Here is a 12,807-nt window from a genome sequence, read left to right on the forward strand (position 1 = left end):
TCTGGAAGATGAAGGGTAAACAGAGCTTATATCCTAAATTGAGTATGCGATACTGTGGGCTTTTTCAGGTGAATGAGAAGATGAGTGATGTTTCCTATCGTCTTCATTTACCGGATCATTGGAAGATTCATAATGCATTCCATGTGAGCCTTCTTAGACCTCTCAGTGGTGCGGTGCCTACAGATCAGGTTGATGAGCCACAACCAGAGGTGGAAGAACTTGATGAGATTCTTCAACCGGAATAGATTCTGGCACATAAAGAAAGAAAAGTCAGAGGGAAAGTTTCATGCCGATATCTGGTGAAGTTTGTGAACTATTCCCCTATGGATTCGAAGTGGATGGAGGAGAGTGACTTGGCAAATTAACTGAGGATACTATAACTTTACCTCGAGGCTTTTGGTTTGGAGCCTACCTTAGCAAGTGCTTCGCTGTGGATTCTGAAGTACTACCTGTTACTCAAGAGGGGGATGACTCCGCTCCTTTATCACAGAGTTCACTTGGATGAGATCTGGAAGTCGCTTGGTGTTCTTATCAGCACACCCGAGATACTGAACTAACAGTATATCTGCCTATGGGATTTCTATGATATATGTGTACTAGTCACATTGTTTGATTCATGGATATACGAATATCTTCAGAGAAGGGGGATGCCTATTCTAGACTTTTGTTTGATATGCATCAGTGTTTATTCTTGTTCATGATGTACTGCTGATCGTGGGTCCTGTGGGATGGCCATGAGTAGAGCAGGTAAAGCATCCAGGGGGACATGATTATTCATGAAGTGGATGCTCTTGATTTATGTATTCCAATGTTCTGTTTCAGTTGGCAGGACATAGCTTTCTCGTTGCTCTCTTAGGTTGTGTTTCAGTTGGAAGATCCTTTGAATGAACGATTGAGGACGATTGCTTTGTTTTAAGAGGGGGGTATGTTACAGGACTGAGTATTTTACCTCTTTGTCTTAAGCATTGTAATTATGTTTTAAGCATGTTTAAGCATTCACTAATCATGTTTAATCCAATAAATGCATGCGTAAGTCTGTACATGTGTGTGGATTCAGATACATGTTTGGTGGGGGTGTGTACACGTGTGCATGCTGGTATGTTTGTTCATGTGCATGTATAGGTGTGTTTCTCTTACCTTGTTGTAGGTGTACCTTCTTTCTCTCTCAAGGTGGCACTGGTACAGGCAGCTTACGTGGCACACCTAGCTACAAGAGCTGCCGTGGTTGGCTGCAGGTGATGGGCTGATGTGGCACAGTCTAGCTGGACTGTAGGCGCTACACGTGGCTAATGCAGGCAGGCACTGATGTGGCTGGGCTGAAATGGCTAGCTGCAAGCGCTGCCATGTTTGTAGTAGGGCAGCAGAGGCGAAGAGAAGCGAAGCTGTGCAACAAGCGCAAGGCAGGCACAGCAGAAGCGATGGCGGTTGGTTGAAGCACTGGCGGCTGGCTGCCACGTAGGCAGACAGGCACATACAGCGTGGGCAGTAGCGAAGCGTGGGCACCGGGCAGCAAAACGTGCAAGGAAAAAGCGCATGAGAAAAGCGCCAGGCAGCCCAAACGCAGCGTGGAATTTTTTTAAAGCTATTTGCCATGTTTATTTTTTTTAATAAAAAAAAGAGAGGAGAAAAAAAAAGCCAATCGATAGTTTTTAGAAAAAAGCTCTTTTATTAGATTTTTACAAGGGAGAAAAGCATAGGTTTTTCCCCCAAACTTGTATAAATAAGGGGCCAAGGCTCTTGTATCCCACAACACATCTTGGGTGAAAGCTAGAAGGAGATCTCCTCCCCGTGGGTCAAGGAGGCATCTTCTCGGGAATTGTACAAGGGCTACGCCGACCTTGAGTTGTAAATAAATACCTGCGAGGGCGCCATGCTTTGGGGCCAATTGGTCTTTTGTGCAGGAGCACTCTAGCTCCACTTATTTATTTCATTCTCCTTCCAAATTTATTATTCCAGTTCGTAAAGCGATTAAAGTGTGATTAAGTGTGTTCACCGCCCGTCAAGTTGCTGAAGGCCGGTTTCAGTAATATTCTGATACTTCTGCCATGGTCTATGTGGTCTTATGTGCCTATGGGATGAATGATATGCAAAATGCAACCATGAGTTGATGCGAACCCTAAGGCTTCTATCGACTCTACATGCATGAATGCATCTCTTCAAGTGGGTTAAGGGACTTGACTGACGGACTGACTGTCTAAGGCTGAGGAATGACCTACGTAGTCGTGCCTGACTTATCCTGGACGACTGAGGATTACAATGGGGTCGCGACGTACGACAAAAATAATCGAAAAGGGTGCTAATAATTTACAATGTTGCACTGATGATGATGAGCCATCTTGTCACCATGCACTTCATTGCAGAGTGCATGTGACAGAATAGGCCTTGCCCCCTTTCAGGAATTTATTCAGGAATAATCCACGGGCACACTGGCCAGGATCAATATAACAATGAATACAAAGCAAATAGATATGTCAATGTTAGTTGATGTCGATGTCGATGTCGAGGTACGAGATCTCTGATGCCGAGCATGACCCACAAGAATCTTTCACTGGCTAGTACCATATCTAATATCCAAACCCAAGTCCAAATCCAAGTCCAAGTTCAAATTCAAGTCCAAAGATCTCCAAGCTTGTAGCAATACACACAATAGATATCTGTAGTTGACAAATATTTGATGTCCAGTCGAAAAATGGATACCCAATCCCGGAGTAGATATGACCTCTTTGCGAGTCAAGTCCACGAATACCGAGAATCCAGAAGAGTGCTGCTGGCTGCTTTGCTAGGCAACAAGAGGGTAAGCCCTAGCGGCGCTATTGAGATGAAGCAGGTGCCGTAGGTGTTGAATAGGGTTGGTGGCAGCTTTGTGTGGGGGCAGCTAGGCGACTGAAGGGGCTGGTGCAAGCGGCGCTTTAGAAGGTGCAGTCCCGCAGCGCTGGCGGCACTGGCCATAACAGTTGGCATTGGTTGACGCTGGCTTGCGGGTGAACAGAAAGCACAGGCAGTGTAGATAACAAGCACAAACAGCGGGTAAGGATGGCAACAGTCCACGAGGAGGCAGCGAGGTGGCGGATTGGCGCAAGCTGGCTGTGGGTGGCCAGCAAGGATAGGTTCAGGCAGCAACAGTGCTGGTGAACAGAAAGCACAGGCAGTGTAGATAACAAGCAAAAACAGCGGGTAAGGATGGCAACAGTCCACGAGGAGGCAGCGAGGTGGCGGATTGGCGCAAGCTGGCTGTGGGTGGCCAGCAAGGATAGGTTCAGGCAGCAACAGTGCTGGTGATGATGGTGTTGACGATGAGGATGACGATCTTCTCACACACTTCCACAATCTTGCTCACGAAGATGGCGATAGTTAGCTCCAGCCTTCAACGATGATAATCTTACTTGCATTGATGATGATGATGATGATGATGATGATGAAGATGTCCTTTGCACACTTTCACGATAATCTTACTTGCATTGATGATGATGAATATGTCCTTTGCACACTTTCACGATCTTGTTTTCTGATGAGAAGAGAGACTTCATACTTCTTTTATAGCTATGGGAAGTCCTGCTTTTTGCCAAAAGCTACCATGCTTTGCTTTTGCCTTTTTTTAAAAAAGTATTAGAATATTACTCAACTTTTGTCAAAGTTCTTTAGCTTTGTTTTTCTAACTTCTGGGCCTTGCTTTTTGGTCCGGCCCAATCTCCTCTTGCCAGTGGTATCCTTGTCTTGCGGTCAACTTTGTCTGACTTTTTACTTTTTCTTGCTTTTCGACCGAGACTGGTGCTTTTTCTTGAGCAAACCTTATGATCCCTATCCCCATGTCTTCTTCCACCTGTCTGGTGTTCGGGCATGGGTTCCATCATGTAAATAGAGCTAGGAGGGCCAAATAGTTACAACCGTTGTGCACTAGAAATTGCCGCCTCAAGCAAGCGGTCTGTCACTCTCCTGTGCCGGTCACAAGCGAGGTCCGGTCTTGGTGCTTTGGTACATGGGGGCCTATGTCTTGCCCACTCCCCTGGGGAGGGTTTGAGCTAGGCCCCGGGGTTTTGAGAGGGGGAGGGGGGGGGGTGGTGCAAAATTGGAGGCGGCCTCCTGGACTAGCAACGAGGATAAGCTCTAGCGAGGTGTTCCATCTATCGGCAAATGAAACATTGGCTTGGGAGGCAAGACTACTTAACTCTGTGCAAAAAGGTTCCGTGCCCAGACTAGGGAGTGAAATGGTGTGAGGCACTGACTCCGGAGAGGCAATGCAGATACGAAGGGATGGATTCCCTACTGTTTGTGCAAGAACCGAGCGGTGGTTTTGGGGGGGGGGATTCCATCTCAGAAGCTAAGACTTAGAAAGCAAACTGTCGCGAGACGCTAGCCAAAGGGTCGGATGCCCGATCGAAGCTGTGCTGCCACCTGGGCCGTACGTAGTGTTGCCACAAAGAAGGCTTGGGGCGTACGCAGTGCGACAAGGCTCAATTGCATGTGTAACGGGAGGCGGATGCGTGTATTGGAATTGTATAAATGTGAACAAGATTCTGAGCACTTAACACTTGAGCATTACAACCACAAAGCTGAAAATGACAGTACACCACATAAAGGGGCCGATGATAGGCTGACCCCCCCCCTTTAGGTTATATTACGAAAAGAGTCTGCAAGTACAAATTTACGGGTGCCTGGGGATTCACCACCAGCCTGCACCTGATTCTTCCAAATACATCATGAATGAATACATTTCAAACAAGAGAATTTGTAGGTAAATCCGCCCTACACACAGGTACATCCGCCCTGCACAAGCCTCTTCACAGGTACATCCACCCTGCACAAGAGTATCACAATCCTCACAGGTACTCCGCCCTGCACAAGATGTAAATGGATCTTTAGGCCCTGTTTCCACGCGAGAAACTGATCCAGAAACCTGTGTTCTTCGCGAGCAAGTGTCCCCAATGCTTGCCCTAAACACCTATTATACCAGGAATCCTTGAGACACATCCATGCTCACATATTCCATTGCTGTTCGGCCTGTTTAGTGCAATAACCAGTCCAAAACAGCAACTTTCTATCGCGAGAATTCCACCTGTAAAGGGTCCTACAGCCCTGTGGAGGTCCCTAGAGCTGTCCTGTACTGTCCAAGTTGACTTTGGACACCTGTAACCAGCCCAAAACTCGCAATAACTAGAAATTGCAAGTCTGAAATTTACCAACCAGCCCTTTAGAAGAGTGTGGGGATTGTTGTCCAAGCTTGTGTGAGTCCGGGAAACAAGCAACCAGCCCTGTAGCAACTCCCAAAGCTCCAACCAGCTCTCCAATGTGTTGAATGATGAATAAAACAGCCCAAAAGGCCTCTTGAGGGAGGCGCCTTTTTCCAGTGCCACCTAAGGGGCTTGGTGGGTACACATACAGGCTGACATGTGTCCCCATAAGGTGTCCAGGTAGGTGTCCAGCCCATAGTGCTCCATTTGTCCTGTTTGTATAAGTTTAGGTCCAACCAAATGAGAAATGGCCATAAGCTGTCCGGACTTCATTAATTTTTGTCCAACCAAATGCGAACGCATTATAAGTTGTCCAGCCACTTATTAATGAGTGTGGACCTGCAAACCAATAAACTTTAGTAATAAATGAAATAAGCTGTAAATTGAGTGTGGACGCACTTACCACCTGCAAAACCCATAAGCCCACAGTTTTAGGCCCAAATAGAAGTGCACACACGTGTCCACAAGGTGCCCGGGCGTCCCCGGTCCCTCGGACTTCACAAGCCAAAATAACAAGCATTGTCCAGGCAGCAAGACAATGTCACACAAAGTAAAATAAAGTTATGGCATGCATCATTTATGCATTGTGCACATGTAAACTTGGAGAACCACCTATCATCATTCTTGTACTTGAAAATATTCCGCCTGCCATCATAACACACCATGTGTGCATGGCCAGAATCCACATGGGTACCGCTCGAAAGTCCACAAATGTCCTGCCATGTCCTTGGACTCATATGCATCCACTCATATGATCCATACACATGCCCAGGTATAATACATACATGCATCCGCATGTTTCTAGGCCTGACACGCATCCGCATGTCCCTAGAATATAGGGGTTTGTGACATCCCCCCGGCTTCTGACCGCAACTGAAAAGCCTCCAGATAGGCCTTCAAAAGATCTAGGTAATCCTCGAAGTAGGCCTCATCCATCTGCATCCAAAGCTGAATAATTCTTGAACTTCACAAGGTACCTACGAACAAGTTTGCCTCCCGCAAGCTTTCGTTCCTTGTGAAAAACAATCTGTTCAGGTTGAAGAATCTCTTCCAGCTCATCCACCTCGGGTGGGTCTTCCAAAACCGGCTCAAACGGTGTCGGTCCCACATAAGGCCTCAATAGGCTTACATGAAAAGCATTATGCATGTTCCAATGATCTGGGAGTACAAGCCGAAATGCAACATCATTGATCTTCTCCAAGATCTGAAAAGGTCCATAGTACCTGTTGGAAAGTTTAGGGTACTTTCCCTCTTTCCCTGGCCTCTTCCGAAGGCGTGCCTTTTCAAATTTCAGTAAGACCCAATCACCTTGTTTGAATTGTACATCCCTTCTATGCTTATCAGCTGCCTTTTTAATCTTGGTTTGAGACCTCTCTATGGCTGTCCGTACCTGTGCAAATGCAGTATCCAAGTCTCTGACATACTCATCTGCTGCAAAAATCTCATCCTTTGTACGAAGGATGGGTGGTAGTACCACCTTGCCATAGATAATCTCAAAGGGCGCCTTGCCCATAGAAGTATGTACCGTATTGTTGTAGGCAAACTCCACAAGTGGTAAATACTTCTCCCAATCCGATTTGCAGTCGGATACATAAGATTTCAGCAAGTCGAGGACGGCTGAATTTGCTATTTCACTTTGCCCATCTGTCTGTGGATGGTAAGCTGATGAGAAGTTCAGCTTTGTACCCATATTGTCAAACAATGCGCGCCAAAATAAGCTTGTGGTTCTAGGATCTCTATCCCCCACAATAGATTTAGGCATGCCATGGTGTTTGAATATCTGTGTGCCAAAAACATCCTAGCCATATGATCTTGCTTTATTGTCTTGCGCACGGGAATGAAATGTGCCTGCTTGCTAAACCTGTCAATAATGGTCCAAATAGCATCATTTCCCTATGGCGTCCTTGGCAAATCCATAATGAAATCCATAGCAATGCTTTCCCATGTTTCATTTGGTATAGGCAAAGGCTGAAGCAATCCAGGTGCTTTATGTCTGTCAAACTTGACCTTTTGACATACCATACATTCACATACATATGCTTCAATATCCTTGCGAATATGTGGCCAAAAGAAATACCTCTCCAAAGCTTGTGCTGTGGCCAAAATGCCTCTATGACCTGCATATGGAGGAGCATGGCACTCATCCATAACCTTATGATGAAGGTTCTTTACCACACACATACGATTTTGCATCATGAGATATCCATCTCTTATGACATAAGATGGGACAGCAATACCCTCTTGCAAATCAGCCCATACATGTGCAAAATCCTCATCCAAATGATAAGTATTACGCATATCCGATAAGTCTTCATGGTATGCAACTGTAATAGCATGAACCTGTGGTCATCTAGATAAGGCATCTGCCACCACATTCTTTTTCCCTGGAGTGTGTAAAATCTGAAAATGAAACATTGAGAGGAAATTTGCCCATCTCATATGCTTCTCTGAGAGCTTACTTTGAGTCAAAAAGTATCTCAAACTTTGATGATCAGTTTTGACCATAAAATCAGCCCCTAAAAGATAGTGTTTCCAAATAGTAAGGGCATGAATTACAGCAGCCAACTTCTTCTCATAAACCTGTAAGTGAAGCTTTGCATGTTGCAAGCATCTGCTCTCATAGGCAATGGCATGTCCTTCTTGGTTCAAAACAGCCCCTATGCAGTCCCCACATGCATCACATTCCACCACAAAAGGTTTGTGCAAATCCGGAATAATGAGTACCGGTCCCGAGATGATTGCACTCTTCAACTTTTGAAAGGCATCTCTCTCTTCTTGTGTCCATTTAAAGATTGCTTTCTTCTTCGTTAAGTCATGTAACGGAGCGGCAATGAAAGCAAAATGCTTGACGAACCTCCTGTAGTAAGCACATAAACCAAGGAAGCTCCTCACTTCATGGACTGATTTTAGCTCTGGCCATTCTTGCATGGCTTGTATCTTTGCGGGATCCATGCGCACACCATCCTTTGATACAATGTGACCAAGATAGTGAATCTCTGGGAGGAAGAATTCACTCTTTTTTGCATTTATGTAGAGCTGATTTTCTTTAAGCTCTTTAAACACAATAGCCAGGTGCTCACGATGTTGGGCTTCATTCTTTGAGAATACAATAATGTCATCAAAGAATATACCTGTGAACTTTCTATGCTTTCTGAACACCCTGTCCATCATCTTGTTGAAGGTAGCGGGTGCATTTGTAAGGCCAAAAGGCACCACTAAAAACTCATAAAGACTAAAGGCTGTCCTAAATGCAGTCTTGTGTACATCTTGAGGTGCCACTCTCACTTGATGATACCCACTCTTGAGGTCTATTCGGCTGAAACATGCTGAACCTTCAAGCTTGTCCAAGATGTCATCAATGCATGGAATCGAAAACCGATTCTTGATGGTTATCTTATTGAGGGCACGGTAATCAACACACATCTTGTAAGTACCATCCTTCTTTTGAACAAGAAGTACCGGCGAGCAATATGGCGAGGAACTAGGTCGAATCAAACCCTTTTCCAAAAGTTCATTCACCTATGCCATAATCTCTTCTTGTTGACTAGCACTCACCCTGTATGGTGGCCTATTAGGTGGAGAGCTACCGTTAATTAGATCTATGCAATGATCTTCCGGCCTCTCTGGTGGCAACCTTGCTGGCAAAGCATTTGCAAAACAATCTTTGAACTCATTCAAAAAATTAAGCTTGTCTTGATCTAATGCACTAACATCAACACTAGAATGTTCAATGGTATCACGTACAAAAACCAAGTAAGAACAAGCTGATTTCTTTATTGCCTTATTAATTTGTACATGGCTTACAAGAGGTATGGTACTTCCAGTAGTACCAGCATCTATAGAGTGCTCACGACCTCTATGTACAAAGCTGATTTTCTTCTCTTTGTAAGCCTTAATAGGCTCTAAACGGTGATGCCACGGCATCCCCAACAAAACATCACAACCTGTAAGAGGAGCCACTAAAAAGCTCTCATGGTCGAGGTAGTCCTGTATATGTACACGGAGCTTACCAATGACCGGAGTTACATCAACCTGTTTGCCCTCAAAGGCGGCATCTGCATTCATTCGCATTCCCATGTCTTCCACATTGAGACCTATGGCGGCAGCCATCTGTACGGATATAAAGTTATCTGTGGAAGCATCATCAAAAAGAAACAAAGCGGGCTGATCCTTCAATTTGCCCCAAGCCTTGCATATGACTCTACTCTTGGGCTCATGCCCTATATTACCCTACAACATTCACAAGAGGCTTTTCCACATTAGGCTCAGCATTCTTAGGATATATATGATCTTTACTGCCACACTTAAAGCATTTTCTAGCCTTCCTGTACTCTTCCAATTGCTGTTTTGAGAGTCCAAAATTTTGGCGTTTACCCCCGGCTTTTTTCGGAGTCATCCTTTGCATCTCGGCCATCTTTGGGAGCATTCTTAGGTGGCTGTCCACCCTTTTTCTAGTCATAACCAGCCCTGAATTTGCTCTTGTTTTGACCTGCAAATGGCTTATTTGAGGGTGCTTTTATGTACAAGTTCTCCGCAATCATGGCTGAGTGTATAAGCTCTTGTATGGTCTTATTTGGGTACACTCCCAAGCTTTGTTGGATAATGTGATGGAGCCCCGATTCAAACTTTCTCTTCTTCTCGTCCTCTCCAATCTTCATGAAGGGAGTAACCTTGAGAAGGACTTTCCAAAACTTTGCTATGTATGAAGCAAGCAACGGACTCTCCTTCATCTTGGGACAGCCAATCCCACTCCTTGCGTACATCCTTTGCAAAGTTTGGTGGTAAGAATTGATCATAAAATTGAATTTTGAAAGAAGACCAAGTTGGGGCAGCACTTCCATCAAGTATTTTTGCAAGTCACCAATCACTTGCCGTATCCTTGAGATGCATTCCCACATGCCTGAGCATAGACTTTTCCGAAAAGTCTTCATTGCAAAAAGCTATCTCAAACTGTCTAATGAAAGCAAGTGCTTTGGTAGAGTCCATCCGTCCCTGAAAGTTTTCAAACTTTACATCCTTGTCACCGGACTTGAACTCTCAAGGCTTCTTCCTTCTATATGCATCCCTATGTACATCCTGTTCATCTGCATGATGATGATGCCGCGATGAAGATTCACGATCCCTCTTCATTCTCTCTTGAGCCACACTCTCCAAATGAGTGGAAAGCTCAACACGAGAACGGATATGTCTTCTTGGAGCAAAGCGGGAATGAGTAGAGAATCCCTCATCCTTACTCTTCTCTTGACCTGCATCAAGCCTAGCACCAGGGACTCTTGTCCTTTCAGCATTTGGCACTTGCTGTACTCTTTCTGCTTGTTGTGCATCATGTGCATCACCACGGGCAGCCATGAGGGGTGGCTTCTTGAAAGCAAAACTACCATCTGCTTCAGTGTATACATCACCCTTGACCATTAGGTATGCAAGTGCAAGCTCTCGGGGTTTCTCAACATCCATTTCCTTTGCAATTGCTTCAAAAGTGACTTCATGGACCGAAGCCTTTGCCTTCGCAGCCAAAACCTTTTGTACATCCGGGTCATTTTTCAATGACCTAAGCTCTTTGGTTTCAGCCCTATAGCGTCGCACTTGACGCCTCAAAGATTCCAAATCAGAATGCGTAGTGTCATGAATACCTGCATCTCCATAGACATCATTGCCTGCAGCATCTCTTGCATCCTTTGTACCATGCAATTCACAGTCCTGTGTGTTCTCCACACTGTCAGAAATATGGCTGTCCATGACACTCAAATCAGGTCACCACTTATGATTCCAAGCCTCAGACCGTTTTCCAATGAGGGGAAAAACTGAGCTCTGATACCAATGTAACGGGAGGCGGACGCGTGTATTGGAATTGTATAAATGTGAACAAGATTCTGAGCACTTAACACTTGAGTATTACAACCACAAAGCTGAAAATGACAGTACACCACATAAAGGGGCCGATGATAGGCTGACCCCCCCCCTTTAGGTTATATTACCAAAAGAGTCTGCAAGTACAAATTTACGGGTGCCTGGGGATTCACCACCAGCCTGCACACCTGATTCTTCCCAAATACATCATGAATGAATACATTTCAAACAAGAGAATTTGTAGGTACATCCGCCCTACACACAGGTACAACCGCCCTGCACAAGCCTCTTCACAGGTACATCTGCCCTGCACAAGAGTATCACAATCCGCCTCTTCACAGGTACATCCGCCCTGCACAAGAGTATCACAATCCTCACAGGTACTCCGCCCTGCACAAGATGTAAATGGATCTTTAGGCCCTGTTTCCACGCGAGAAACTGATCCAGAAACCTGTGTTCTCCGCGCGAGCAAGTGTCCCCAATGCTTGCCCTAAACACCTGTTATACCAGGAATCCTTGAGACACATCCATGCTCACATATTCCATTGCTGTCCGGCCTGTTTTGTGCAATAACCAGTCCAAAACAGCAACTTTCTCGCAAGAATTCCACCTGTAAAGGGTCCTACAGCCCTGTGGAGGTCCCTAGAGCTGTCCTGTACTGTCCAAGTTGACTTTGGATACCTGTAACCAGCCCAAAACTCGCAATAACCAGAAATTGCAGGTCTGAAATTTACCAACCAGCCCTTTAGAAGAGTGTGGGGATCGTTGTCCAAGCTTGTGTGAGTCCGGGAAACAAGCAACCAGCCCTGTAGCAACTCCCAAAGCTCCAACCAGCTCTCCAATGTGTTGAATGATGAATAAAACAGCCCAAAAGGCCTCTTGAGGGAGGCGCCTTTTTCCAGTGCCACCTAAGGGGCTTGGTGGGTACACATACAGGCTGACATGTGTCCCCATAAGGTGTCCAGGTAGGTGTCCAGCCCATAGTGCTCCATTTGTCCTGTTTGTATAAGTTTAGGTCCAACCAAATGAGAAATGGCCATAAGCTGTCCGGACTTCATTAATTTTGGTCCAACCAAATGCGAACGCATTATAAGTTGTCCAGCCACTTATTAATGAGTGTGGACCTGCAAACCAATAAACTTTAGTAATAAATGAAATAAGCTGTAAATTGAGTGTGGACGCACTTACCACCTGCAAAACCCATAAGCCCGCAGTTTTAGGCCCAAACAGGAGTGCACACACGTGTCCACAAGGTGCCCGGGCGTCCCCGGTCCCTCGGACTTCACAAGCCAAAATAACAAGCATTGTCCAGGCAGCAAGACAATGTCACACAAAGTAAAATAAAGTTATGGCATGCATCATTTATGCATTGTGCACATGTAAACTTGGAGAACCACCTATCATCATTCTTGTACTTGAAAATATTCCGCCTGCCATCATAACACACCATGTGTGCATGGCCGGAATCCACACGGGCACCGCCCGAAAGTCCAAAAATGTGCTGCCATGTCCTTGGACGACTCATATGCATCCACTCATATGATCCATACACATGCCCAGGTATAATACATACATGCATCCGCATGTTTCTAGGCCTGACACGCATCCGCATGTCCCTAGAATATAGGGGTTTTTGACAGCATGACTCCGTCCGAAGCTGTAGGCAAATCGAACTCAATTTAATAGTAGCTACACCTCAATGGTGAATGTCAGTGATCTTTCCAGGCGCACA

Source organism: Cibotium barometz, chromosome 13 (genome assembly GCF_041138505.1).
Source record: "Cibotium barometz isolate CiBa-2024 chromosome 13, ASM4113850v1, whole genome shotgun sequence".
NCBI lineage: Eukaryota > Viridiplantae > Streptophyta > Polypodiopsida > Cyatheales > Cibotiaceae > Cibotium > Cibotium barometz.